Source organism: Pan paniscus, chromosome 14, assembly GCF_029289425.2.
Source record: "Pan paniscus chromosome 14, NHGRI_mPanPan1-v2.0_pri, whole genome shotgun sequence".
Classification (NCBI taxonomy): Eukaryota; Metazoa; Chordata; class Mammalia; order Primates; family Hominidae; genus Pan; species Pan paniscus.
In genome coordinates this window covers 96,060,158-96,087,983 of record NC_073263.2, presented here as the reverse complement: position 1 = coordinate 96,087,983, position 27,826 = coordinate 96,060,158, and the positions used below count along the sequence as shown (strand labels likewise).

The 27,826-nt window shown below is 43.0% G+C and overlaps 1 protein-coding gene and 1 non-coding gene across 9 annotated transcripts in view; both read left to right on the top strand.

Annotated features, from left to right (window-relative positions):
- Nucleotides 1-1,448: 1,448 nt before the first annotated feature.
- Nucleotides 1,449-27,826, top strand: part of DCT (dopachrome tautomerase) — a 141,194-nt gene continuing 114,816 nt past the window's right edge. For 6 of the 8 annotated variants that reach the window (XM_034936852.3, XM_003832022.5, XM_055096899.2 and 3 more), the window contains exon 1: nucleotides 1,460-2,555. The gene's annotated coding sequence lies outside the window, so the exon portion shown is untranslated. Of the gene's footprint in view, nucleotides 2,556-27,826 lie in introns of all 8 variants that reach the window. The other 2 variants (XM_055096901.2, XM_034936851.3) reach the window with 2 other exon arrangements.
- TRNAF-GAA (transfer RNA phenylalanine (anticodon GAA)) lies at nucleotides 2,005-2,077 on the top strand. Its single transcript has one exon. It is a non-coding gene; the product is annotated as a tRNA-Phe (tRNA).

Below are 27,826 nucleotides of genomic sequence, written 5' to 3'. Positions count from 1 at the left end.
AACCAGGCTGGTCTTGAACTCCTAACGTCAAGTGATCCACCTGCCTTGGCCTCCCAAAGTGCTGGGATTACGGGCATGAGCCACCGCGTCCAGCCTTACTTTCAACTGTTTAACAGTGAAGAGGCTACTACCATGGAGAGTTCCGGGACAATATATATAAACAAGGACTTTCCTGGATACCCAGCTTATCCATGACATCTCTCACAACACTTACTTTCTAAAATCAACTTTTACTAAACAAATGGTCACTATGACAATGTAGTGTCTATTATCTCACAATTTGCCAAGGGATCTCATCGCATTAAATCACAAAGCAATGTTTCTTGGTTGCACTCTTCCTTCTCCTCTCTCTCTTATCCTGTTCCTCCATTTTCCATTAGATCCTGCTTGGACCTTTGCTACCTATCCCCACCCCCAGCCTAAATCCCATCAAAACTTACCTGCCACTTTCCTAGTTACCTAGGATTTCATTTCCCAGGTGACAATGCACGAAGCAGCTGGTTTGCAGGTGTGACTATGAGACCAAGAAAGATAGACACTAACACCATGTCCCAGCCCATACGTGTGTTATCCCATCACTCTCTAACATATATTTTGAGACTTCCCAGATTTGATTTTTAACCTAAAGACACAACTTTTGTAAAATTTAAGAAGCTGAGCTATCTCATGATTGAATCCAGTAAGGAACAGCCAGCCAGCAGCCCAAGAGTTGTTGAAAATAATTCGTCTTGCCTGCAGTGTTTTGAGGAGAATGGGAAAGGTAGCTACATTCATAACATACATGAAAGCCTGTTAAAGGCCTCTTTCCCCATCTCTTTTTAGATGTACGATCCTCACAGGGCGGCTGCCCAAAATTTCTCCCTCTTCCACTCCAAGCTCCCCAAACCCTTCTCTGAACTCTGTCCAGCCCCAAGCTCTCTTTGGTCTCTCTCTCATCCTTAGCTGCTGACTTCTGTTAAATCTCAAGCTCTTTGGTTTTTTTGGATTTAAAAGGCAGCTATGCTAACCACTATACCATCAAAGCCTCTGCTCTTTTTTGGATTTGGCACAATAAAGGAACCCAGAAAGAAACTCTCTTTCTTATAAGGGAGGAGGCTTGGCGGAGAAAATAGAGATTGCAAAAATTTCTAATTTTGTATTTTTTTCTCTTTCGCATTTGAAGTCAGCCATCCATCCATCCATCCATCCATCCAAATTGGCTGTGAAGCTTCCACTTAAATGCAAAGCTCTAAAGAGCAGGGTAAGATCCCTGCCTTGAGAGATTACAATTTAATTGGAGACAAAAATTAAAAAATGGAAAAAGTAAGACGTTTGGGAAGTAAAGAATGAGCCTGGCACGTAGTGGGTGCTTCGGAAACATTTGTTGACTCGTGTGGGAAATAGCATTGACTGAATAATCATCGTTAGTGAGCTCACCCAGCATTTATTTGCCAGTCAGGCTCCATGGAAAGAGGTGATGATTAAGGTGGACATTTCCCGGGCCCGGAGCCGGAGAGGCTGCAAACTCCTCTCCAGAGGCCAGTCTGACGATTCCTGCCCCGTACACTCCTTCATCCAATCGTATTGGGCCTACACGGCTCCTCACCTGGGGCCTGGAACTTTTCGGGGAGCAAGGTGACGAACGTGGATAGTCACAGGCAGGGGCAGATCGACGGGAAGGGGCTACCAGGCCTGGGCAGGAGCTCCCCGAGGCGACCCCGCTGCTTCGGATCTCGCGGGGACCGGCCCTGGGAGGACGGAACCAGCATCCCGAGGAGCCGCCATCGGGGGCCTGGACCCAGCTCCTGGGCCGTGCGGGCTGCGCGCGCCGAGAGCAATCTAAGAAAGTAAGGCGCGTGTGCAGCGCCCAGTGGCAGCGTAGAAGGAGTGAGGTGGAAGAATTCCGACGACACCGTTTAACAGGACAAGGAAGAAATGCTGTACACGATCACCAGGAAAAGACAAGCAAGCCAGTTGGACGCAAAGCGCTCAGTGATAGTTTACTCAGAAGACAACCAACAACGTGCCGAAATAGCTCAGTTGGGAGAGCGTTAGACTGAAGATCTAAAGGTCCCTGGTTCGATCCCGGGTTTCGGCAGCTACTTTTAAATTCTGACCTCAAAAACTCAAATTTTGTAAGACTCTCCGTCCACGATACCCTGGCCCATTCCTTCAAGCCCAAGCAAAAACTGAGATTTGAAGGGTGAAGGAGGAAATGAAACAGTCGTTCCCAACCACCCCCAGGAGCGAGGCCGCGCCGCATAGGCCTTCGGGCCGTCTCCTGGCGGGGCTAGAAGAAGCTGCCGCGCGTGCGCGCCACGGAGCCTGGTGCGGGACCCAGAGGCACCCTCGGCGCCGGAAGACGCGAACGACCCGGGCCGCGGTGGCGAGACGGGGCCGCGCGCCGCCTGGGGGGCTGGTGTGAGACCCGAGGCTCCAATGGGAGGAGGTCTGGTCTGTCCACGGGGCCAGCAAAACACCTTCATCCCAATTTCATCGCATTCCTTCTAAGTATCCGAATTTGAAGAAAAAGCAAAACTGTTGAGTGGTCAGATGGCCCCCACCTGGCGTTGCCGGTGAGCGGAACCCAGTGCTGGTTATTTGTGGCTAGAGGCGCACCGAGGCCGGCCCTGGGTCTGGCCCTGGGGTGGCGCCACCAGGTTACTTGCCCACCGGTGAAGGATGGCAGCTTTACAGCTCCCCGACGCATCAGACTAAAGAACGTTAGCCAGGGTCTGCACCGGTGGTTCTCAAAGTACAGTCCCCAGATCCGCAGCATCAGCACCGCCTGAGAACTACTTAGAAATGCACATTCTCGGCCCTGGATAGGCAGCTCTGGCGGTGGGGCCTAGCAGCGGGTGTTTAAACAAGCCACGGGTCTAGACGTTCCTTTCTGTTTCTAAAAGAGGCCTTGCTTTCCTAAGACGGTTGCTGTGAACCAGCTTTTTCCTTTTGCTGTCTTGCCCCTGCAAGTGTGAAACAGAACTTTGACCCGTGCTCGAAATTACTTTCTGAGATTTTTTTTTTTGTTTTCACGTGTGGGTGGACGTGGGTACTCAGGGGCATCAGCTTCCCAGCTACCTGTGGGAGCCCACCCCAAGGCCAAACTGGGTGTCCTAGAAAGAAAATGGAGGCCCAGGCGCCTGATGTTATCTTGTATGGCTGGTGGGAACTGAGCCAGGACCCAAGGGGAGAAGTTGCAGGGATGTAGATCTAAATTTTAAAAATAAGAAATATCTATCTATTTGTGTCGTTGGAAAATAGAATAGTCAGTTTAGTGAGGTGGCGGGTTGCTGGACAGCAGATGAAGGACCATTGTGAGATGTATGCTTAGGTCTTGCTTGTTTTCTGGTTCTGCTGTTTTGAGGGGGAAGGGAAACTCATATTTATGAACTACTGTGTGTTCTCTCTTATTCATTCATTCTCTAATTGGACATTAATTCCTAACCTCCCACTACGAGCCAGCATTATTTGCTCTTCATAACAACCTTATGAAGTACATATTATTATCCCCATTTTATACGTAACAGCCTTTCCAGGGTTGCAAGAATTAAGCATAAGCTATGTCTGTTAGACAGCTAACATTGCTACCTCCTAAATGTTACTGTAAGTGAAAAGCTGTTGAGATGTGTAGTTAAGACAGGTGTGCATAAACATACAGGTACTTGTATGAGGGAAATAAAAGTTTTTGTCTGGCTCACCAGAAAAGGCTCTATGGAGCAGTGGGTCCTCACCCAGAGAAGATATATATATATATATATATATATATAGATATATATATATATATTTTTTTTTTTTTTTTTTTTGAGACGGAGTTTCACTCTGACGCCCAGGCTGGAGTGCAGTGGTGTCCCAGGTTCAAGGGAGTGTCCTGCCTCAGCCTCCCGAGTTGCTGGGATTACAGGCACCCGCCACCACGCCCGGCTAATTTCTGCATTTTTTGTAGAGATGGGTTTTTGCTATGTTGGCCAGGCTGGTCTTGAACTTCTGACCTCAAGTAATCCACCCGCCTTGGCCTCCCAAAGTGCTGGGATTACAGGCATGAGCTAGTGTGCCCAGCCAAGATTTCTTAGGTATGGAAAGATTTAACAGGAGTGCCACCAGCTATCACATTTCTAAAGAGTAGGGAAAGGATGCAGGTTCTGGGGTGATAGTGACTTTCATTTCAGACAACCTGAGGTCTGAGCACTCTGCCCAAGGTAATGTTAGCGATGGTGAATCTATGCGAGTCTGCAGCAACCTCAATTCTTGCCTCCTCAGAAGAAAGAATTCGACTGAAGGGCATAAGGCAGAGTGAGAGATGAACACAAGTTTTACAGCGGGAGTGAAAGTTTTTAAAAAGTTTAGAGCAGGGTCAGGCACGGTGGCTCATGCCTGTAATCCCAGCACTTTGGCAGGCTGAGGTGGGCGGATCACTTGAGGTCAGAAGTTTGAGACCAGCCTGGCCAACATGGTGAAACCCCATCTCTACTAAAAATACAAAAATGAGCTGGGCGTGGTGGTACAAGCCTGTAATCCCAGCTACTCGGGAGGCTGAGGCAGGAGAATCCATTGAACACGGGAGGTGGAAGTTGCAGTGAGCTGAGATTATGCCACTGCGCTCCAGCCTGGGCAACAGAGTGAGACTGTCTCTTAAAAAAAAAAAAAGTTTAGAAGCAGGAATGAAAGGAAGTAAAGTACACTTGGAAGAGGGCTAAGCGGGCAAATTGAGAGATCAAGAGCCCTGTTTGACCTCTGACTTAGGGTTTTATACACTGGCATTTCTGGGGTCTTGCATCCCTTCTTCCCTATTCTTCCCTTGGGGTGGGCTGTCGCATGCACAGTGGCCTGCTAATGCTTGGGAGGGAAGCATGCACAGTGTGTTTACTGGCGTTGTACCCATGCTCACTTGAGGCATTCTTCCTTTACCAGCTGAATGTTCCTAGAAGGTCATGTACCAGTTAAATGCTGCCATTTTGCCTCTTAGTGCGCATGCTTCAGCTTACTCGCCCAGCTCCTAAGATCTTATCAGGAAACTGATGATGACCAGTTTCAGGTTTTTTCTGTTTGGAGCCTGCCTTTCCCTAGGGCTGGCTGCGACCAATTACCGTTTTAGGGAAACAGTGTAACAACCACTTGCCCACCACCTGTTGGTCTCCTGACATTCCTTGGTGGGGAGGGGGGCTCTCCTGCTGTGCTCATGCCTGACTAGCTCCCTACTGTAACAGTAAGACCAGCTACTGGCTATTGGTGTGGGTGGGGGAAGGATGGAGGCGCACACCTGGTTAGTACCAAAGATAAACCAGACACTAGGTAACGTGGTAAGGACAGATGGTAATCATAATGTACTATTGCAATAGGGAAGAGGGTCCAGCGTGAACTGAACTTTGATTTGTACAGAGGTGACTGGGCATTTTAAGGGACAATGAGGGATTAACGGAGAGGAACCAGTGGGGCTTCAGCAGAGTCAGGAAGGTGAAAACTGACAAAGGATTGACGCATGTAAATGCTGATTAGGCAGCTGTGTCTGCTAGCTGGCAATGATCAAAGTCTGGATTCTGTCCTTCCAGAGACTGGGAGACACTGGCCCTATCCTTCCTGATGATTACATTGTAAAGGAATGGTTTTTTACGTCCTTGATTGCCTTTGTAGGAGATACACAGCCATCTCAAAGGCACAGAGGAAGGAGTCACAATTGTAAGCCCTTTTTAGTAAGTACTCTAAGAAAGTGCCAGAAGCCTTTCATCAGATGGTGCATAGAATTCTTTTGTCAGTCTTGGGCTTTCTCAAGCAGGCACTCTGAGGGGGTTGAGGCCTGGTCTAGAAGGGGGCTCAGAGAGGCCTGGCTAGCATTTGGTCAAGGAGAAAATCTGTGTCATTAGAAGTGTGAGGAGGGGAGGGTGAAGGGGAAGAGTTAGGCCAGGCCTCCACCTGTTGGTTGAGAAGGCTTTTCAGGTCTTGTGACAGGGAGGAGTGATCGGGAAGCAGGTGGGAAGCATTAAAAAAATACACACACCGCTTATATGTATGAAATGAAGGAAGACCACCATGTGAGAAAGCAAAGGCTGTTTATTCAGAGCTTGCTATAGCGAGGGAGTCAGCCACCATCACTGGCATTTGGGAGAGACTCAAAGGCAGGCAGGGGAATGGGAGAGCTTTACAGCAGACACAAGGGACAGCTTCAGGTGTGCCCTGATTGGAGGCTGTTGGTCTGGGAAGCTGGAGTTAGCTAACTGGGAGCCGGCAGCCATGTGATTATTTAAGGAGCCTTTTGTGGCTGGCCTAAAGTTGGAAATGAGGACAAAAACTAGGAAAGCTGTCAGTTATTAATCAATTCCTAGTCATTTGGAATTAATTATTACAAAAGTTATTGTTTAGCTTCTCAGATCGTTATTTCCCAGACTTCTTGCAAGTCTGGCTTTAGCAGACGGGCTTGCTGGACTGTTTATTGTAGATAAGGGGTTGGTTTCCTGGGCAGGTTATGGTCACAGTTCTGTTTTTATATATGGTCTGACCATGGCCCATTTGGATCTTTGGTTTTATAATATATATTTTACCTGAAGAGGTAACATCTAAAAATGTAATCTGATCATTTTTATCATCATCTTCTGAAGCGTGATGTGCTCTAATAGATGTCAAACACTGTCACTTCCCGGGAGTGAAGGCTGAGAAAGACTGAACATCAGGTGTCTCCTGGGAACCCCACTGATGCCATGATCACACTTTATAACTTAGGAGGCTATGAAGGGTGAAGGGTGGGAGAATAGGGTCACCGCTTACTTTAGAGACGAAATGCTTTCAGTGGGAAAGAACACCATCATCATTAAACATTTTTTTGTTGTTGTTGTTGTTTTGAGACTGAGTCTCGCTCTGTCGCCCAGGCTGGAGTGCGGTGGCGCTATCTCGGCTCACTGCAAGCTCCGCCTCCTGGGTTCATGCTATTCTCCTGCCTCAGCCTCCCAAGTAGCTGGGAATACAGGCGCCCGCCACCGTGCCCGGCTAATTTTTTGTATTTTTAGTAGAGACGGGGTTTCACCGCGTTAGCCAGGATAGTCTCGATCTCCTGACCTCGTGATCCGCCCGCCTCGGCCTCCCAAAGTGCTGGGATTACAGGCATCATTAAACATTTAAAGCATTAATGCTCAACCCAGCTATTTTGTCAGCAGAAAGGTTGTGAATGTCTCCTCTTGCTTTAGGCAATTTATCGGGGTGGGAGCAGAAACGCGTCTTTTCTCAAATTTCCTTCAAAAGCTTTTTAGAAAGAAACCTGGGACATCTGCCCTGTCTGGGAAATTTCTAAGATGACACACAAACGTATTGCGAGCAAATGTTTATTTCTTAATTGTTTTAGATACTATATTCATTTTAGGTCAGAACTATGATGTAGTGAAGCTGCTATAATTGTTATACATAATAAAACCAGATGAGTATTTAGTAATTCATTAAGGCCTTTTGTGTCATCAATGTGTACATATATTAATGCTCATTTCATTAGTCTTGGATCATAATTCTTCTCTTTTAAATGGATGGTGGTTTATAGTTTACTTTTGTTATACTATTTGTCATATCTCAGATTTATTTGATGTTGAGTCCTTGGCCAGAAATAAAACTTCTGTGTGGATTTACTACAGATTCCAGGAATATACAGTTCCTGTACAATCATCCTTCATATATAGTGTCACAGTGGATTACTTTGTTTAACTTCCTTTTCTAATGGATCATCTTGGAGGATCGTCTGCAGTCCCTGCTTAGGTGAGGGCCCACAGACAGCCCTGCGAATAAAGCTGGACAGGCTGAGCAAGGGAACAGCTCTTCATCTCAGACGCCAAATGCACACTTTAGCTCTGTAAATTCCAGTGTTCCTATAATGAGTTGTCTTAAAGCAGGGAGCACAAATATTTTGCTATTCACTACCTAAATATTTCCTATGATGCATCTTGAGCAAACCTGCTTTCCCCACATATTTCACTGACTCCCTAGTCCAAAGTATCAAAAATAATGAAAAATGATAGTCACCATTTATGGAGTGTTCTCTATGTGCCGGGCATTCTGATAAGCACTTTTCATACAAAATCCCATTAAACTTGTCAATAATCCTTTGAGATAGGACACATAGTTGAATACAAATAAATAGAAAAAAAAATACATGCTACTAGGAATGCTGTTGTGAAAAATTAGCATAATTCTGAGATGTACTAAAATGAAACATGAGCTCTAAGTATAAAGTATTAGTTCTTCTTTCATACATTGCGTTAATGAGATCCATAAAGAGCTTTTTTTTTTTTTTTTTTTTTTTTTTTTTTTTTTGAGACAGAGTCTTGCTGTGTCGCCCAGGCTGGAGTACAGTGGCGTGATCTCGGCTCACTGCAACCTCTGCCTCCTGGGTTCAACCAATTCTCCTGCCTCAGTCGCCTGAGTAGCCAAGATCACAGGTACCCACTACCATGCCCAGCTAATTTTTGTATTTTTAGTAGTGATGGGGTTTCACCATGTTGGTCAGGCTGGTCTCAAACTCCTGACCTCAGGCGATCCACCTGCCTTGGCCTCTCAAAGTGCTGGGATTACAGGTGTGAGCCACCGCACCTGGCCATTTTGTTCAGTTTTGATTAACTCAACTTGAAAGGGTTAACAAAGAATAACAACATGATTAGGAAGGGGAGATTCATTTTAAAAATGGATATGAAGTAAATTTGCCAAGAGGAAAGAAGCTAAGGGTAATTTGATTACTATTTTTTCAGTAGTATATAATTTCTAGGAAGATATCACAAGAAGGAATGGGCTTAGATAAAGGCAGGAGAGATTTCTATTAGAGAAAGACAGGAACTGTTCGGTCAGGGTGATAAGATTGTTTGACCTAGTTGTGTTACAGGAAAGTATCCATCCAAGATTGGGTGAGCTAGACAACTGCTGTCCAATAGCCGTGTCTGTGTTCAAATAGGACTGCTAGCCAACTTTTGGCACTTTTGAAAAATCTTCTGAGTTGTGGTTTCTTTGTGCTTGCTGCTGCTGATGGTTCGGGAAGGAATGGTGTGGATTGGCATGAGGTGTGTGCAGGGGTAGAGACAAAAAGGGTGGTGGCCTCACTGGATGAATTCTATTACCTCGTTATCTCTTAACACTAAGTGACTAGAAGCAAAACTAGCATCTGTCCCTGCAGCTGTGATGAGTTAGTGTGCACATCATAATCATGTGCCCCAGTCAGGCAAAAACAGAAAGCACTTGGCATCCTGAGATAAACCAAAAGAAACCATCCAACAGGATAACCCTGTCCGGTTAGAGGCCCCATAATAAATGAAGCCATGAGACTTTCCTGAAAGTTACTTATTCTATGTCAAAGAATTTTTTCCATGACCAGTTCAAAGCTAATGTATGAAAACGTCCTTTGTAAATAAGCTACTGTGACAAAATTGCTGTTTTCCCACTGTGAACAGAGAAACTGTGTCCTTGGCAACATTGGTACTCTTGTGTGTGAACATGGGTGTGTTTTGGTTTTTTGGGTTTATTTCAGGGTTTCCTGTTCGTTTTTGTTTTGTGTTTAAGCTAGACTTTTGAAAGCCTGGACACCCTTGTTTAACTTTCATGCAAGTAAATTACTTTTGTTTTCCTAAATGCTTTTCACAGAGCTGGTCCCAGAACAAAACATCTGCTTAAAGATAGACTCAGTGTTAGAAAAGTAAAAATCGGAGACCTTCGATTGAGCCCCAGGCAAATGGAAAGGTGGGGAATTGAACGCATGAAGCAGGAGGCAGTATGTGATGAGAATTAAGAAAAGAAAATTGCCATTCCATCCTCAGTGGCCTTGTGTGAAGGGAATGGGCATTTAAAGATGGAACGGGCCAGGTGCGGTGGCCCTGTAATCCCTTACACCTGTAATCCCAGCACTTTGGGAGGCCGAGGCGGGCGGATCACTTGAGGTCAGGACTTTGAGACCAGCTTGGCCAACATGGTGAAACCTTGACTCAACTAAAAAAATACAAAAATTAGCTGGTCATGGTGGTGTGCACCTGTAGTCCCAGCTACTTGGGAGGCTGAAGTGGGAGAATTGCTTGAATCCAGGAGGTGGAGGCTACAATGAGCCAATATTGCACCACTGCACTCCAGCCTGGGCAACAGAGTGAGACCCTGTCTCAAAAAAAGAGATGGAATGCCTGAGAATTCTTGGTAAGGGTGGAGACATGTTAATGTTTGAAGTGCTTGTATAGTAACACAGACTTTTAAATGATGTGCCCTGGTAAAGGGGAAGCATATATGCTGCTAGTCTGTTTCATGTCAGTTTCATGATTACCTGGAGGGAAATTTGATAGGCAAATGGACTCCATAAAATTACCTAGAAAATGGGTATTGAGGTACTATATAAATTTACCTGTATGAAGGCAAATGATGGGACTGATGTTTTCCTAAAATCCATGGTCCTGCCTCTGGAGTCCCTTCCAGCTGCAATGACCCATGTGTAGCCAGCACAGAGCCCCTTCCCTCCATGTTTGTGTGGTTCTCTTTGAATTAAAAACATTTTTTATGGACATATAATAGTCATATGTATTTATGGGGTACATGTGATGTTTTGATACAAGCATACAAAGTGTAATGATCAAATTAGGGTAGTTGGGATATCCATCACCTCAAACATGTATCATTTCTTTTTGTTGGGAACGTTCCAAATCCACTCCTCGAATTACTTCAAAATATATTAGGTTGGTGCAGAAGTAATTGCAGTTTTTAAAGTTGCAAAAACCACAGTTACTTTTGCACCAACCTATACAATAAATTATTGTTAACTATAGTCACTTTATTATGCTACCAACACTAGATCTTTTTTTTTTTTCTTTTTTTTTGAGACAGGGTTTTGCTCCTGTCACCCAGGCTGGAGTGCAATGGCATGATCTCAGCTCACTGCAACCTCTGCCTCTTGGGTTCAAGTGATTCTCCTGCCTCAGTCTCCCGAGTAACTGGGATTACAAGTGCCCACTACCACGTCCAGCTAATTTTTGTATTTTTAGTAGAGATGTGGTTTCAGCATGTTGGCCAGGCTGGTCTTGAACTCCTGACTTCAGGTGATCCACCTGCCGCGGCCTCCCAAAGTGCTGAAATTACAGGCGTGAGCCACTGTGTCCAGCCTGAACACTAGATCTTATTCCTACTATCTAACTGTATTTTTGTGCCCATTAGACAACACCTCTTTATCTTCACCTCCCCGCTACTCTTCTGAGCCTTTGGAAACCATCAGTCTACTCTCTATCTCCATAACATCAATTTTTTAGCTCCCACATATGAGTGCAAACATGGGTTGCTTGTCTTTCTGTGCCTGTGATATTTCACTTAACATAATGTCCTGCAGTTCCACCCACATTGTTGCAAATGACAGGATCTCATCCTTTTTTATGGCTGAATAGTGTGTAAGTACCACATTTTCTTTATCCATTCATCTGTTGATGGACACTTAGATTGAGTCTGTATTTTAGCTATTGTGAATAATGCTGCAATAAGCATGGGAGTGCAGACATTTACTGGATATACTGATTTCCGTTCTTTTGGATATTTACCTAGTAGTGGGATTGCGGGATCATATGATATTCTATTTTTTTTTGTTTTTTGAGGACCCTTCATAGTGTCCTCCACAATGGTTGTACTAATTTATGTTCCCACCAACAGTGTACGAGGGTTCCCCTTTCTCCACATCCTCACCAGCATCTGTCTTTTCGATAAAAGACATTTTAACTGGGGTGAGATAATATCTCATTGGGTTTTGATTTGCATTTCTTGGATGATTAGTGATGTTGAGCATTTTTTCATGTACCTGTTGGCCATGCGTTTGTCTTCTTTTGAGAAATGTCTATTCACATCTTTTGCCCATTTTAAAATCAGATTATGTGCTTTTTTGCTATTGAGTTTTTTGAGTTCCTTACATGTTTAGTTCTCTTTGATCTCCCATAGTCTTTCTCATCTTTACAAAGCATCTGTAATTATTGATTCTACTTTTCAGGTGGTGTCTTAAATGGCCCAAGGAATATGTTTTTCTAACACTTGGACAATGTGACCAAAGGTTTATTCTCTTTCTGCAACCCTTAGTGCCCAGAGCAGAGCATCTATTCCACGATTTGTCCTTTCTTTCTTCCTTCTCATCCTATCTTCTTTTTCAGTCTCTTTCTTCCACCTCAGAGAATCTATTCTCACATTTAAGAGTTGGAAATTTGAAACAATGTTTTACATTAAACACATTTTTTTCTTTAGAATTGATAATTGAGCTACATGATGGGAAATTCAATCAGAAAAGGAAGTACACAATGAAAAAGAGTCTTTCCTTTAGCTCTAAGTTCCCCTCTGCAGAGGCAACCTTTGTTACTGGCTTTTAGTGTATTTGTTCGTAAGTAATTGTTGTATGTCTATGTACACATTTCTATATATATATCACATTTAAAACAAACAGTATCATTATTATGCACACCATTGTAAAGCTTTTATCTAAAGATGCACATTACTTCTCCTTTGAATGCTGACAACACCATACTTTTCCTTTCTCCCTTTGTTTTTTTCTCACCGATTCTAAACCTGAGCTGAGCTTTTAAACCATATTTTTGTATTCAGAGGCAGTCTCACCCAATAGCAATCATGTTTATGTTCCCTAATTGATTCAAATTCTAAAGATAATGTTGGAAAGGAATTTAATATTAAATCCATAAATTATATCTCTATTTGAATGGTCTGATCTCTTATCCCAGGAACAATTATTTTACAAACAATAATTTTGTCATTTGTAAAATAAATAAAACCATAAAAATTTGGTTTTATTTCTTTTACAAAAGGAAGAGCTGATTTGTTGCGCAGGTTTAGCTTTGAGTATGCAGGAATGAAATCCAGGTGTACAGTAACACAGAAGAAACATTCCTCTTTTAAGCATTTTCTAATAATAGGTTGGTAAATTGCTCATAGAGAAATGCACTCAGATGCCTGTTTATTTCATATCTTATTCCTTTAGCGTCACTTTAATTCCTACTTACCTTTCAAGTTCTCTCAGGTTTTTCCTCTTCATGAAAAGTTTTCCATAGTTTAAGCTAATATCCAGCTCTTCCCACTCTGACCATCCTGAGAGCTTGCCGTCTGCTATGCTCTGGGCATGTGATCCTGTCCCAACTTTCATTCTCTGCGTTGAATGTGTGCTTTCTTCCTCATAGCAAAATTCTACTGCCCCTCAAAAGGTGGGTTTGATTTCAGGAAGAATTTTCATGTTCTAGTAACAAAGCAGGGGACTAAGAATTTTGTGAAAGGTCATAAGAAGTCTATTGGAGTTCTTTGGAAATGCAGATGTTAATGTGTCGCCTGTTGGTGGTCGGGACTGAAAGATGTCGTGTGACCTGGAATAGCTGGAGGGTGTGGGCTGATAACCCCTAGAAGCTAGAGTAGTGCTGGGCTCTTAGAACAAAAGGAAAAGGGTAAAGACAACAGGGAGAGCCAAACCGCACAGATAGAAACAGACAAATCCTAAGAGTGAGGGAGGAGAAGCAGCTGAGTAGCTTAGACAGTTGATCTAACATGTTAGGATGGGGAAGCTTCTGAAAATGATCTTCATCCCAGGTAAAGAGAGAAACTGCAACAAGAGAGTCTGAATGCAACTTCATTCTTTTTCAATCTGAGGTCTCAGTTGTATTTATGATGGGCAGTGGACAGCCCATAACCTGAACGAACCTGGCTGAAAAATTCAAGTTCAGGGCTCATCACAATGGTCTATGGTTTATACCCTTGAATTCTTACATTGTAGCAAAGATGGATAATGCACCAAGTCCATCTGCTTTTCTCACTACAATAGATGAAGAAGAGGGGGAAATGTGGTATAAAAGGAGGCAGGGGAGAAGGCTAATACCAAGGTATTGGGGCTATGTGTATACATATGGCTTGGCGGGGAGGGGTGGTAGGAAGCACAGTCCCTGGAGGCAGGCTGCCTGGGCCAGAGCTCCAGGCTCACCCCCTGCCTGTGTAATATCCAGAAGTTCCGTAACTCTTCTTTGTTTCAGTCTCCCTGTCTGTAAAATGGAGAAAATTAAAAATCCTTATTTTATAGGGCTAGTGTGAGAATTAAATAAGATAATCCATGAAGAGTGCTTGGCATGTAGTCAGGCAGGTCCTGCAGGCTCAGTAAGCACTCTCTACAAGCTCCACCCTTCTTTCAGGAGTCACTTTCAGCAACATCTCATCTTGGCTGCCCGAGAAAACTTAGCTGTTCCTTCCATCCTGTACTCCCTATACCTTATCCACACAATAACCTGGATATCATCTTCTGGTTGTGTATTTTATTGGTCTGATTTTCTGACTGGCTGCTATTATCTCCTTAAGGTCAGGATTCACATGACTAGCAGAAAACTCGTAGTAGGTGCTCAATGCGTTTTTGTTGAATGAATAAGAGTACTTCTCTTTTTTCATCCTGCCAATGGTGGCTCACCACTGCATCATAATCCTTGGCTGTACTTGTTTAATTATATTTCCTAACATGAGAATCAACTCTTCTGAGCCTACACTGACGTTCTTATTCCTTTTCCACATCTTATGTCACCTAGCCCAGTGCCAGAAACATTTTAGGTTCTCAAGAATTGCTTGTTTACATCTATTGACTTAACAGTAAGCAACTATTTCAGGACTAAAAAGGTATGGTTAATTTAAGGTTATGGATGATTTTCAATGTTTTCGTTTTTGTTTTTTTTCTCACTTGCATAATTTGTAGAAAGCAATAAAAAAGGCTCTATATCTTCTTCAACATGGCAGCACAGGAGAGCAGGAAGCTGTAAGTCTTTGTTAGTACTTCAAAAAGATCATGGGATTGTCTTAATCTAACAGAGACAGAGACAAGTTTAGGCAGTTTAGGAACGGCCATCTGCCAGGACACTAACTTGGGTTAATTTAGGTTGTAATCCCATGAACCAGGATCATAGTCACACATTTCATGGTTGACATTCAAAAAATATCTTAGCAACAACAGCATTCTCCCCATCTTTCAAGTTACTAGATGTTCTGACTGCTATTTTTAAATGGAAGGTTTGAAGAACTTTCTAGAGAAATGGGATTTGGAAAACCTTTCAGATGTAACTGAGATTGAGAACTAAAGATTTTGTGTTCAGAGAAATATAAAGAAACTAACAGTCTGGCACAAATAGATACATGTCCTAATAATGGAAACATTTTACTTGATCCGCCAATTACCAATTCAATTATTCTTACAGGGTTACCAGGTGTGTTAGCTTGTTTTGCATTGCTATAAAGGAACACCTGACACTGGGAAATTTATAAAGAAAATAGATTTATTTGGTTCATGGTTCTGCAGGCTGGGCAAACATGGCACCCACACCTGCTCAGCTTCTGGTGAAGTGTCAGGAAGCTTTTTTGTTTTTGTTTTTGAGGTGGAGTCTCTCTCTGTTGCCCAGGTTGGAGTGCAGTGGCGCAATCTTGGCTCACTGCAACCTCTGCCTCCTGGGTTCAAGCAATTCTCCTGCCTCAGTCTTCAGAGTAGCTGGGATTACAAGCTCCCACCACTACACCTCCGCTAATTTTTGTATTTTTAATAGAGAAGGGGTTTCACCATGTTGGCCAGGCTGGTCTCGAACTCCTGACCTCAGGTGATCCACCCATCTCGGCCTCCCAAAGTGCTGGGATTACAAGCGTGAGCCACCGCGCCCAGCCAGGAAGCTTTTATTCATGGCAGAGGGTGACAGAGAGGCAGATGTGTCACATAGCGGGAGAGGGAGCAAGAGAGAGGAGGTACCAGACCCTTTTTAACAACCAGCTCTCATGTGAAAACTCATAGACTGAATATTAAATCATGACCATGGGGAGGGCACCAACCCATTCATGAGGGATCCACCCCAAGACCCAAACACCTCCCACCAGGCCCCACCTCCAACACTGGGGATCACATTTAAACATGAGATTTGGAGGGAACAAACATCCAAACTACATCACTAGGTTACACTGGGTTGGTCTTTAGCAGGCATGTTTGGGAGGTCCCCTTTGAAGAGCAGCTTCTTGGAGGCATCACAGGCCCTGGCTGCTCCCAGAACATTACTCTGTCCAATGTCAATGTTAAATCATCAGGTCCAGGCCTTTTGGTACATGGCATCCTTGAGGGTCGGATCTATCAACCCTGGTCCTAAACTGTATCGACCATTGGCTCCTGGTTGCAGCCACATTTCTGAACACAACCTTTTGTCTCCTGGACCTTAAATAAAGGGCTAAATTTTTCTAAATCTGGAAAGATTTTGTCATTTACTGGCTTCTGAGCTAGTTCTTGAGATCATTTGGAAGCACTAGCAAACTTTTCTGTGGTGTTAGGGGTTAGGCTATTTCCTGTGAACACCTCTTTAAGATGCTGATGAGGAGCTAGATTGACTTTAGTTAACCATAGAGCCTCTATGGGTGGCAGGAGACATTCTTCCTCGAAGAGGGCAACCTAGGAGGGGCTACACCATTTACAAGCACCAATATATTAATAGTGTTTTTTTTGTGATTCCCTGTGCCCTACCAATCTGAGGGTATAGGCGAAATCACAGTACTGGCCATAGCTCAGAATATTCTGGCTTTGCTCCAACTATTTATTGAGGACCTCTGCAATTAGAAAGATGCCCATTTGCACCTGCCCAGGAATGTTGCATGTATTTTCACAAATAAATGTCAGACTGCTAGCATCACAATTGGACCTCTGGTCCACTAGCTTCCCCCATTTCTTGCTTGGCCTCATGGGTTCTGCCATAGTTCCAGGCACTGCCTACATTAATGCTTACAGGGGTGCTGAGTGTTGTGCTCTGCATATCTGCATAGGAGAGCTGCTGGTAGCTCTTGAAGCATCCTTATCTGACAGATTTATATGAAAACTATCCTTCAGTTTCTGGCAGAGCCTCATTCCACTGGGCTGGGTGGAGTGACAGACACTATTTCCATGTCATTTCTCCATATTATTGCCCTGATACTTATAGCAATAATGTTTCCTCCTTATTTAGCCAAAGGCCTAACGTTCCTTTGCAATCAACTCATGCAGGTGACTAGTCTTGAACCTCTTCCATCATTTAGTCAAACATGCCATATACCGTGAAACTCTGTGATACATACAACTGAGGACATGTGGACATATAAAATAGTCTGCATGAAAACAGGTATATAGTATATGTTCTAAATTGTATATATTAACAAGCTAAAAACAAATTTCTCAAGTAAGGCCAGATATTTGAACATTCCAGACAGCCTAATCAAGTGGGCTGCAGTCCCTTCAAGTGATGTTTGCAGAATATTTACTCAACATTCATTTGGGCCAGGTGCAGTGGCACTTGCCTGTAATCCCAGCTATTTGGGAGGCTGAAGTGGGAGGATCATTTGAACCCAGGAGTTTGAGACCAGCCTGGGCAACTTAGCAAGACTTTGTCTCTAAAACAAACAAACCACATTTATTTGGATGGCATTGGGGAAAGATGGATGTTACGGCTAATAGCAACTCTCAGCTGTGATGTTGGGGAAATTATCTTTTGCCTTCAAATTTTCCTCCTGCATTCAAACAAGAGTGTTTAAGTTAGCTAGACCCACCCTCCCTAGAAGGTACTTTAGTAACTTTCAGATATTGCTTCAGATTGCTCTTTGAAGATCTCACTCCCTGCCCAGGGCAGCCGATGGCAGTAGAGCAGAAACTTGATTTAGCCTGTGCTTTCCATTTTTTCTTTCAAACAAACTGACTTATGATCAGGGTCCACTGAAAGCCTATGGCCACTCTCTAGTATCCCAGCAGGCTTCTGCTCCCAGTAGTTGACTTGTATGCTTGGCCAAAACTGCTCTTGTTCCCACACCTGTTTGTGCCAGTTGTACTTATTACTATATGAATGTGAAAAGCAAAAGACAAAGAAATAATTGGTGGTGTAAGAAAATTAAGTTGAATGCCTTGGCAAAACTTAATACAATGAAGTCATCAGCTGAAACACATCATTTAGCTGTAATGAGGGCTCAGCCCCCTGACTCATTGTACGTTCCATTCGACTTGACCTGAAAACTTAGCAGTTCTTCCTTTGAGGAGACATCAGGGTTTGATTTCAAGGGAAACTTACTTGATTACTTTCTCTTTGTAAAAGTAAGAGAGAGAGTTGGACACAATAGGGTAACTAACAGAGATAAATTAATAGGTTATTTAATTTATTATATAAATTTTTATTTAATATATAATTATATACCTATGAATAAAATATATATGGGGAAACTTGTGAATGTGGACTGAAGCTGCAGCCAACTTATTTTGTAACAATTGTTTTGATCTTGTTCTATTGGAAATCATGGAGGATGCATCACAGGTGTAGTAAATGTAAGAACTTTGATCAGTCAACCTACACGCAAAGTGTACATACATAAAAAGATGTTTAAGGAATGAACAGTTACATGTTTTAAGATAAAATACTGTAAATTATTTAAGGTGCTTGTGTAATTTGTCATGATTCCTTGCTTTGATTAACTTTTTCAATGAATGACCTACTGGCCAATTCTAATTGAGTTGGTAAGAGACATTTACTCAATTTCTTTCTTTCTTTCTTTTTTGGAGATGGAGTCTTGCTCTGTTGCCCAGGGTACAGTGCAGTGATATTGGCTCACTGCAACCTCCAGCTCCTGGGTTCAAGTGATTCTCCTGGCTCAGCCTCCCAAGTAGCTGGTACTAGAGGCATGCACCACCACACCCGGCTGATTTTTGAATTTTTAGTAGAGACAAGGTTTCACTATGTTGGCCAGGCTGGTCTCGAACTCCTGACCTCAAGTGATCCTTCCATGTTGGTTTCCCAAAGTGTTGGGATTACAGACGTGAGCCACCGTGCCTGGACTTTTTCCCATTTCTTTCAACCAGGGTGTTTTCCCTGTATGATCCAGTAATTGCCATTTTTCTCCATCTGGTTACTTTTCCTGTGGTGTTTTGGCCTGTCTTACAGGATTGTCACAATGCTGAGTGCACTTAAGTTTGTAAAACATTTTCAGTAAATGTTTTAGGTAAGATGTTAATAAGCATCTTTTGGACAAAAAAAATTGCATGGTCTTACACCTTTGAGAAATGATGGGTTAAGCCAAATAAATTATTTTTGTCATTTTATTTTTATTGTCTTACTTTTAGGATTCTTTCATGTTATAACTACTCCCATTTCTTTCAACCACGGTGTTCTCCCTGTATGATCCAGTAATTGCCATTTTTCTCCATCTGGTTACTTTTCCTATGGTGTTTTGGCCTGTCTTACAGGATTGTCACAATGCTGAGTGCACTTAAGTTTTTAAAACATTTCCAGTAAATATTTTAGGTAAGATGTTAATAAGCATCCTTTGGACAAAAAGAATTGCATGGTCTTACACCTTTGAGAAATGATGGGTTAAGCCAAATAAATATTTTTTGTCATTTTATTTTTATTGTCTTACTTTTAGGATTCTTTCGTGTTATAACAGAGAGAGGAAAGGGAATGGGGGAGAAAGGTCACAAAAATTAGCATTTCCCAAGCAGTTTGCTGTGGAGCCCCCTTTTCAAGGATTGCCATTTATTTATTTGTTTATTTTTTATTATACTTTAAGTTCTAGGGTACATGTGCACAGCGTGCAGGTTTGTTACATAGGTACACATGTGCCATGTTGGTTTGCTGCACCCATCAACTTGTCATTTACATTAGGTATTTCTCCTAATGCTATCCCTCCCCTAGTCCCCCACTCCCTGACAGGCCCTGGTGTGTGATGTTCCCTGCCCTGTGTCCATGTATTCTCGTTGTTCAACTCCCACCTATGAGTGAGAACATGTGGTGTTTGGTTTTCTGTCCTCGTGATAGTTTGCTGAGAATGATGGCTTCCAGCTTCATCCATGTCCCTGCAAAGGATATGGACTCATCCTTTTTTATGGCTGCATAGTATTCCATGGTGTATACATGCCACATTTTCTTAATCCAGTCTATCATTGATGGACATGTGGGTTGGTTCCAAGTCTTTGCCATTGTGAATAGTGCCACAATAAACATATGTGTGCATGTGTCTTTATAGTAGCATGATTTATAATCCTTTGGGTATATACCCAGTAATGGGATGGCTGGGTCAAATGGTATTTCTAGTTCTAGATCCTTGAGGAATCGTCACACTGTCTTCCACAATGGTTGAACTAATTTACACTCTCACCAACAGTGTAAATGCGTTCCTATTTCTCCGCATCCTCTCCAGCATCTGTTGTTTCCTGACTTTTTAATGATTGCTATTCTAACTGGAGTGAGATGGTATCTCATTGTGGTTTTGATTTGCATTTCTCTGATGACCAGTGATGATGAGCATTTTTTCATATGTCTGTTGGCTGCATGAATGGCTTCTTTTGAGAAGTGTCTATTTGTATCCTTTGATCACTTTTTGATGGGATTTTTTTTTTCTTGTAAATTTGTTTAAGTTCTTTGTAGATTCTGGATATTAGCCCTTTGTTAGATAGGTAGATTGCGAAGATTTTCTCCCATTCTGTAGGTTGCCTGTTCACTCTGATGATAGTTTTTTTGCTGTGCAGAAGCTCTTTGGTTTAATTAAATCCTGTTTGTCTATTTTGGCTTTTGTTGCCATTGCTTTTGGTGTTTTAGTCATGAAGTCTTTGCCCATGCCTATGTCCTGAATGGTATTGCCTAGGTTTTCTTCTAGGGTTTTTGTGGTGTTAGGTCTTACATTTAAATCTTTAATCCATCTTGAATTGATTTTTGTATATGATGTAAGGAAGGGATCCAGTGTCAGCTTTCTACATATGGCTAGCCAGCTTTCCCAGCACCATTTATTAAATAGGGAATCCTTTCCCCATTGCTTGTTTTTGTCAGGTTTGTCAAAGATCAGACGGTTGTAGATGTGTGGTATTATTTCTGAGGCCTCTGTTCTGTTCCATTGGTGTATATATCTGTTTTGGTACCAGTACCATGCTGTTTTGGTTACTGTAGCCTTGTAGTATAGTTTGAAGTCAGGTAACCTGATGCCTCCAGCTTTGTTCTTTTGGCTTAGGATTGTCTTGGCAGTGCGGGCTCTTTTTTGGTTCCATATGAACTTTAAAGTAGTTTTTTTTCCAATTCTATGAAGAAAGTCCGTGGTAGCTTGATGGGGATAGCATTGAATCTATAAATTACCTTGGGCAGTATGGCCATTTTCATGATATTGATTCTTCCTACCCATGAGCATGGAATGTTCTTCCATTTGTTTGTGTCCTCTTTTATTTCGTTGAGCAGTGGTTTGTAGTTCTCCTTGAAGAGGTCCTTCACATCCCTTGTAAGTTGGATTCCCAGGTATTTTATTCTCTTTGTAGCAATTGTGAATGGGAGTTCACTTATGATTTGGCTCTCTTTTTGTCTGTTAATGGTGTATAGGAAAGCTTGTGATTTTTGCACATTGATTTTATATCCTGAGACTTTGCTGAAGTTGCTTATCAGCTTAAGGAGATTTTGGGCTGAGATGGTGGGGTTTTCTAAATATACAATAATGTCATCTGCACACAGAGACAATTTGACTTCCTTTTTTCCTGATTGAATACCCTTTATTTCTTTCTTCTGCCTGATTGCCCTGGCCAGAACTTCCAACACTCTGTTGAATAATAGTGGTGAGAGAGGGCATCCCTGTCTTGTGCCAGTTTTCAAAGGGAATGCTTCCAGTTTTTGCCCATTCAGGATGATATTGGCTGTGGGTTTGTCATAAATAGCTCTTATTATTTTGAGATACATTCCATCAATACCTAGTTTACTGAGAGTTTTTAGCACGAATTGCTGCTGAATTTTGTCAAAGGCCTTTTCTGCATCTATTGAGATAATCATGTGGTTTTTGTCGTTGGTTCTGTTTATGTGATGGATTACGTTCGTTGATTTGCATATATTGAACCAGACTTGCATCCCAGGAATGAAGCCGACTTGATTGTGGTGGATAAACTTTTTGATGGGCTGCTGGATTCGGTTTGCCAGTATTTTATTGAGGATTTTTGCATCGATGTTCCTCATGGACATTGGCTGAAAATTCTCTTTATTTTGTGGTGTCTCTACCAGTCTTTGGTATCAGGATGATGCTAGCCTCATAAGATGAGTTCGGGAGGATTCCCTCTTTTTCTATTGATTGAAATAGTTTCAGAAGGAATGGTACCAGCTCCTCTTTGTACCTCTGGTAGAATTCGGCTGTGTATCCATCTGGTCGTGGACTGTTTTTGGTTGGTAAGCTATTAATTATGGCCTCAATTTCAGAACCTGTTCAGAAAGTGAGGTCTATTCAGAGATTCAACTTCTTCCTGGTTTAGTCTTGGGAGGGTGTATGTGTCCAGGAATTTATCCATTTCTTCTAGATGTTCTAGTTTATTTGCATAGAGATGTTTATAGTATTCTCTGATGGTAGTTTGTATTTCTGTGGTGATATCCCCTTTATCATTTTTTATTGCATCCATTTGATTCTTCTCTCTTTTCTTTTTTATTAGTCTTGCTAGCGGTCTATCAATTTTGTTGATCTTTTCAAAGAACCAGCTGCTGGATTCATTGATTTTTGGAAGTGTTTGTTGGGTCTCTATCTCCTTGAGGTCTGCTCTGATCTTAGTTATTTCTTGCTTTCTGCTAGCTTTTGACTTTGTTTGCTCTTGCTTCTCTAGTTCTTTTAATTGTGATGTTAGGGTGTTGATTTGAGATATTTCCTGCTTTCTCTTGTGGGCATTTAGGGCTATAAATTTTCCTCTACACACTGCTTTAAATGTGTCCCAGAGATTCTGGTATGTTGTGTCTTTGTTCTCATTGGTTTCAAAGAACATCTTTATGTTTGCCTTCATTTTGTTATTTACGCAGTAGTCATGCAGGAGCAGGTTGTTCAGTTTCCATGTAGTTGTGTGGTTTTGAGTGAGTTTATTAATCCTCAGTTCTAATTTGATTGCCCTGTGGTCTGAGAGACAGTTTGTTGTGATTTCTCTTCTTTTACATTTGCTGAGGAGTGTTTTACTACCAATTATGTGGTCAATTTTAGAATAAGTGTGATGTGGTACTGAGAAGAATGTATATTCTGTTGATTTGGGGTGGAGAGTTCTGTAGATGTCTATTAGGTCCACTTGGTCCAGAGCTGAGTTCAATTCCTGGATATCCTTGTTAACCTTCTGTCTCATTGATCTGTCTAATATTGACAGTGGGGTGTTAAAGTCTCCTATTATTATTGTATGGGAGTCTAAGTCTCTTTGTAGGTATCTAAGGACTTGGTTTATGAATCTGGGTGCTCCTGTATTGGGTGCATATATGTTTAGGATAGTTAGCTCTTCTTGGTGAATTGATCCCTTTGCCATTATGTAGTGGCCTTCTTTGTCTCTTTTGATGTTTGTTGGTTTAAAGTCTGTTTTATCAGAGACTAGGATTGCAACCCCTGCTTTTTTTTGCTTTCCATTTGCTTGGTAGATCTTCCTCCATCCCTTTATTTTGAGCCTATGTGCGTCTTTGCACGTGAGATGGGTCTCCTGAATACAGCACACCAATGGGTCTTGACTCTTTATCCAATTTGCCAGTCTGTGTCTTTTAATTGGGGCATTTAGCCCATTTACATTTAAGGTTAATATTGTTACATTTGAATTTGATCCTGTCATTATGACGTTAACTGGTTATTTTGCCCGTTAATTGATGCAGTTTCTTCATAGTGTCGATACTCTTTACCATTTGGCATGTTTTTGCAATGGCTGGTACCGGTTTTTCCTTTCTGTGTTTAGTGCTTCCTTCAGGAGCCTCTTGTAAGGCAGGCCTGGTGGTGACAAAATCTCTCAGCATTTGCTTGTCTGTAAAGGATTTTATTTCTCCTTCACTTATGAAGCTTAGTTTGGCTGGATATGAGATTCTGGGTTGAAAATTCTTTTCTTTAAGAATGTTGAATATTGGCCCCCACTCTCTTCTGGCTTGCGGGGTTTCTGCCGAGAGATTCACTGTTAGTCTGATGGGCTTCCCTTTGTGGGTAACCCGACCTTTCTTGCTGGGTGCCCTTAACATTTTTTTCCTTCATTTCAACCTTAGTGAATCTGACAATTATGTGTCTTGGGGTTGCTCTTCTCAGGGAGTATCTTTGTGGTGTTCTCTTTATTTCCTGAATTTGAATGTTGGCCTGCTTTGCTAGGTTAGGGAAGTTCTCCTGGATAATATCCCAAAGAGTGTTTTCCAACTTGGTTCCATTCTGCCTGTCACTTTTTGGTACACCAATCAAATGCAGATTTGGTCTTTTCACATATTCCCATATTTCTTGGAGGCTTTGTTCATTGCTTTTCACTCTTTTTTCTCTCATCTTGTCTTCTGACTTTATTTCATTAATTTGATCTTCAATCACTGAGATCCTTTCTTCCACTTGATCAAATTGGCTACTGAAACTTGTGCATGCGTCACGAAGTTCTCGTGCCATGGTTTTCAGCTTCATCAGGTTATTTATGGTCTTCTCTACACTGTTTATTCTAGCTAGCCATTCATCTAACCTTTTTTCAAGGTTTTTAGCTTTCTTGTGATGGGTTAGAACATGCTCCTTTAGCTTGGAGAAGTTTGTTATTACCGACCTTCTGAAGCTGACTTCTGTCAACTCGTCAAACTCATTCTCCGTCTAGTTTTGTTCCCTTGCTGGCGAGGAGCTGCAATCCTTTGGAGGAGAAGAGGTGTTCTGTTTTTTGGAATTTTCAGCTTTTCTGCTCTGGTTTCTCCCCATCTTTGTGGTTTTATCTACTTTTGGTCTTTGATGTTGGTAACCTACAGATGGGGTTTTGTTGTGGATGTCCTTTTTGTTGATGTTGATGCTATTCCTTTCCGTTTGTTAGTTTTGCTTCAAACAGTCAGATCCCTAAGCTGCAGGTCTGCTGGAGTTTGCTGGAAGTTCACTCCAGACCCTGTTTGCCTGGGTATCACCAGCGGAGGCTGCAGAACAGCAAATATTGCTGCCTGATCCTTCCTCTGGAAGCTTCTTCCCAGGGGGCACCTGCCTGTTTGAGGTGTCTGTAGGCCCCTACTGGGAGATGTTTCCCAGTCAGGCTACACAGGGGTCAGGGACCCGCTTGAGGAGGCAGTCTGTCCATTCTTGGAGCTCGAACACCATGCTGAGAGAACCACTGCTCTCTTCAGAGCTGTCAGACAGGGACATTTAAGTCTGCAGAAGCTGTTCGCTGCCTTTTGTTCTACTATGCCCTCCCCCTAGAGGTGGAATTCATAGAGGCAGTAGGCCTTGCTGAGCTGTGGTGGGCTCTGCCCAGTTTGTGCTTCCTGGCCTCTTTTTTACACTGTGAGCTACTCAAGGCCCAGCGATGGCAGATGCCCCTCCCCAGTCAAGCTGCAGTGTTGCGGGTCGATCTCAGACTGTTGTGCTAGCAGTGAGCAAGTCTCCATGGGCGTGGCACCCACCGAGCCAGGCACAGGAGGGTATCTCCTGGTCTGCCAGTTGCTAAGACTGTGGGAAAAGTGCAGTATTTGGTCAGGAGTGTACAGTTTCTCCAGGTACAGTCTGTCATGGCTTCCCTTGGCTAGGAAAGGGAAATCCCTAGACCCCTGGTGTTTCCTGGGTGAGGCGACACCCTGCCCTGCTTCAGCTCCCCCTCCGTGGGCTGCAACCACTATCCAACCAGTCCCAATGAGATGGACCAGGTACCTCAGTTGGAAATGCAGAAATCACCCGTCTTTTTCGTCAATCTCGCTGGGAGCTGCAGACTGGAGCTGTTCCTATTCGGCCATCTTGGAATCACTCCTATTTATTTATTTTGAAGGCTAGGTCTTGCTCTGTTACCTGGGCCAGGGTGCAGTGGTGCAATCATAGCTCACTGCAGCCTTGAACTCCTAGCCTCAAGCAATCCTCCCACCTCAGCCTCCCAAGTAGCTACAAGTGCATGCCACCATGCCCAGCTAATTTTTAAATCTTTTGTAGAGATAGGGGTCTTGCTGTGTTGCCCAGGCTGGTCTTGAACTCCAGGCTCAAGCGATCCTCTCACCTTGGCCTTGGAATTGCCTTTTAATATCTCGGAATATCCGTGTTACTCAAATACAGTTTGGGAAATTCTTTGTGCTGGATTTTTAATGTCTTTAATCTGGTTCTCAATTGCTTGAAGACAGGAATTTTGCATTATTCATCACTGCAGCTCCAGGGCATCCCACAGGGCCTGACTCAAGTACTGGCTCAGTAGATGTGTGTTAACTAAATGAGTGGGCATACAGTGAGTGCTGATTTGGCTCTTGCCATGATAGTACCCATAGTTGGGACCCAGGAGCCATATGCCCCATAGTTCTGTCAGCTTGCTGTAGATAATCATGCCCCATGAGTCAAAAGCCTTGAAGACAGCACATGTGGCCAGAATTCAGTGTGCTCATCAAATTGGACTTTGAATGAAGTTGTGCTGACCCATTTGTAGCTATAATCATCATGGCCTTTGGGCTTAAATGAAGAGCAGTTTACAGAAGCAACACGTGTATGCAGCCAAACCAAACATTTGTGTGGTCATCTAGCAGAAGCAAACTCCTGGTAGAAAGATTCATGGCACCACCACACCTGGCTAATTTTTTATTTTTTGTAGAGACAGAGTCTCACTATGTTGCCCAGGCTGGTATCAAACTACTGGGCTAAAGTGATCTTCCCCTTCCTACCTTGGCCTCCCAAAGGGCTGGGATTATAGACATGAGCCACCATGCACAGCTGAGAAAATTTATTAAAAGAAAATCTTTTCAGTAATCTTAGCTGTGCAGAGGCCTCAAGAGTTGCGTTTAATATGACACAATCCACTGAGGCACAACCTCCTGCAAAAGCAAAGGGAACACCCTCTCTCGCTGTGATAAGGCCGCAATGAAGGAGGCAGGGTGTCTCTGTGACATGAGGGAAAGACAGAAGAAAGATGGCAAGTAATTCCTACACCAAGGGATGGAGCCTGTATTTGCTTGCCAGGGCTGCCATAACAAAGTGCCACAAACCGAGTGGCCTAAACATCAGAAATGTATCACCTTGGCCACGCATGGTGCCTCAGGCCTGTAATTCCAGCACTTTGGGAGGCTGAGGCAGGTGGATCACCTGAGGTCAGGAGTTCGAAACCAGCCTGACCAATGTGGTGAAACCCCATCTCTACTAAAAATACCAAAAATTAGCTAGGTATGGTGGTGCATGCCTGTAATCCCAGCTACTTGGGAGGCTGAAGCAGAAGAATCACTTGAACCCAGGGGGTGGAAGTTGCAGTGAGCAGAGACCATGTCATTGCACTCCAGCTTGGGCAACAAGAGGGAAACTCCATCTCCAAAAAAAAAAAAGGTATCACTTCACACCACTGGAGCCTCGAAGTCTAAGAAGATCTCAGGGGCTGGTTTCTTCTCAGGTATATCAGGAAGAATCTGTTTCCTAGCTTTTGGTGGTTTCCTGGCAATCTTTGGTGTTTCTTGGAGTGTAGAGGCATTATCTGATCTATCTTCATCTTCACAGGGTATTCTCTCTGTGTTCATATCCATATCCGAATTTCCCCTTTTATTAATATAATGGGTACGGATCATATTGGATTAGGGCCCACCCTCGTGACCTCACCTTAACTAGTTACGTTCGTAACAACCCTATTTCCAAGGAAGGTCACATTCTTAGGTACTGGGACTTAGGACTTCAACATCTGAAATTTGGGGGCACGAGGGCACAATTCAACTGACAACAAAACCCTACTAGGGTTCTCCAGAAACAACCCCAAGGCTGAACCAAGAAAAGACCCTTTTAATTCTGGAGGAAGACAGCAAGCCACTCTGCACATGCGCACAAAATGCAACAAAATCTCTCTTTTCATGGAAGGAGAATCACAAAGCAGCCAGCACTTGATCACTGGCTCTGCTCATGCTTTCCCACCTCTCAGACAGGACTCTGAGCCTGCCTATCTAAAGGGTCTCCAGGCCAGTGGCAGAGGGGATTGCTG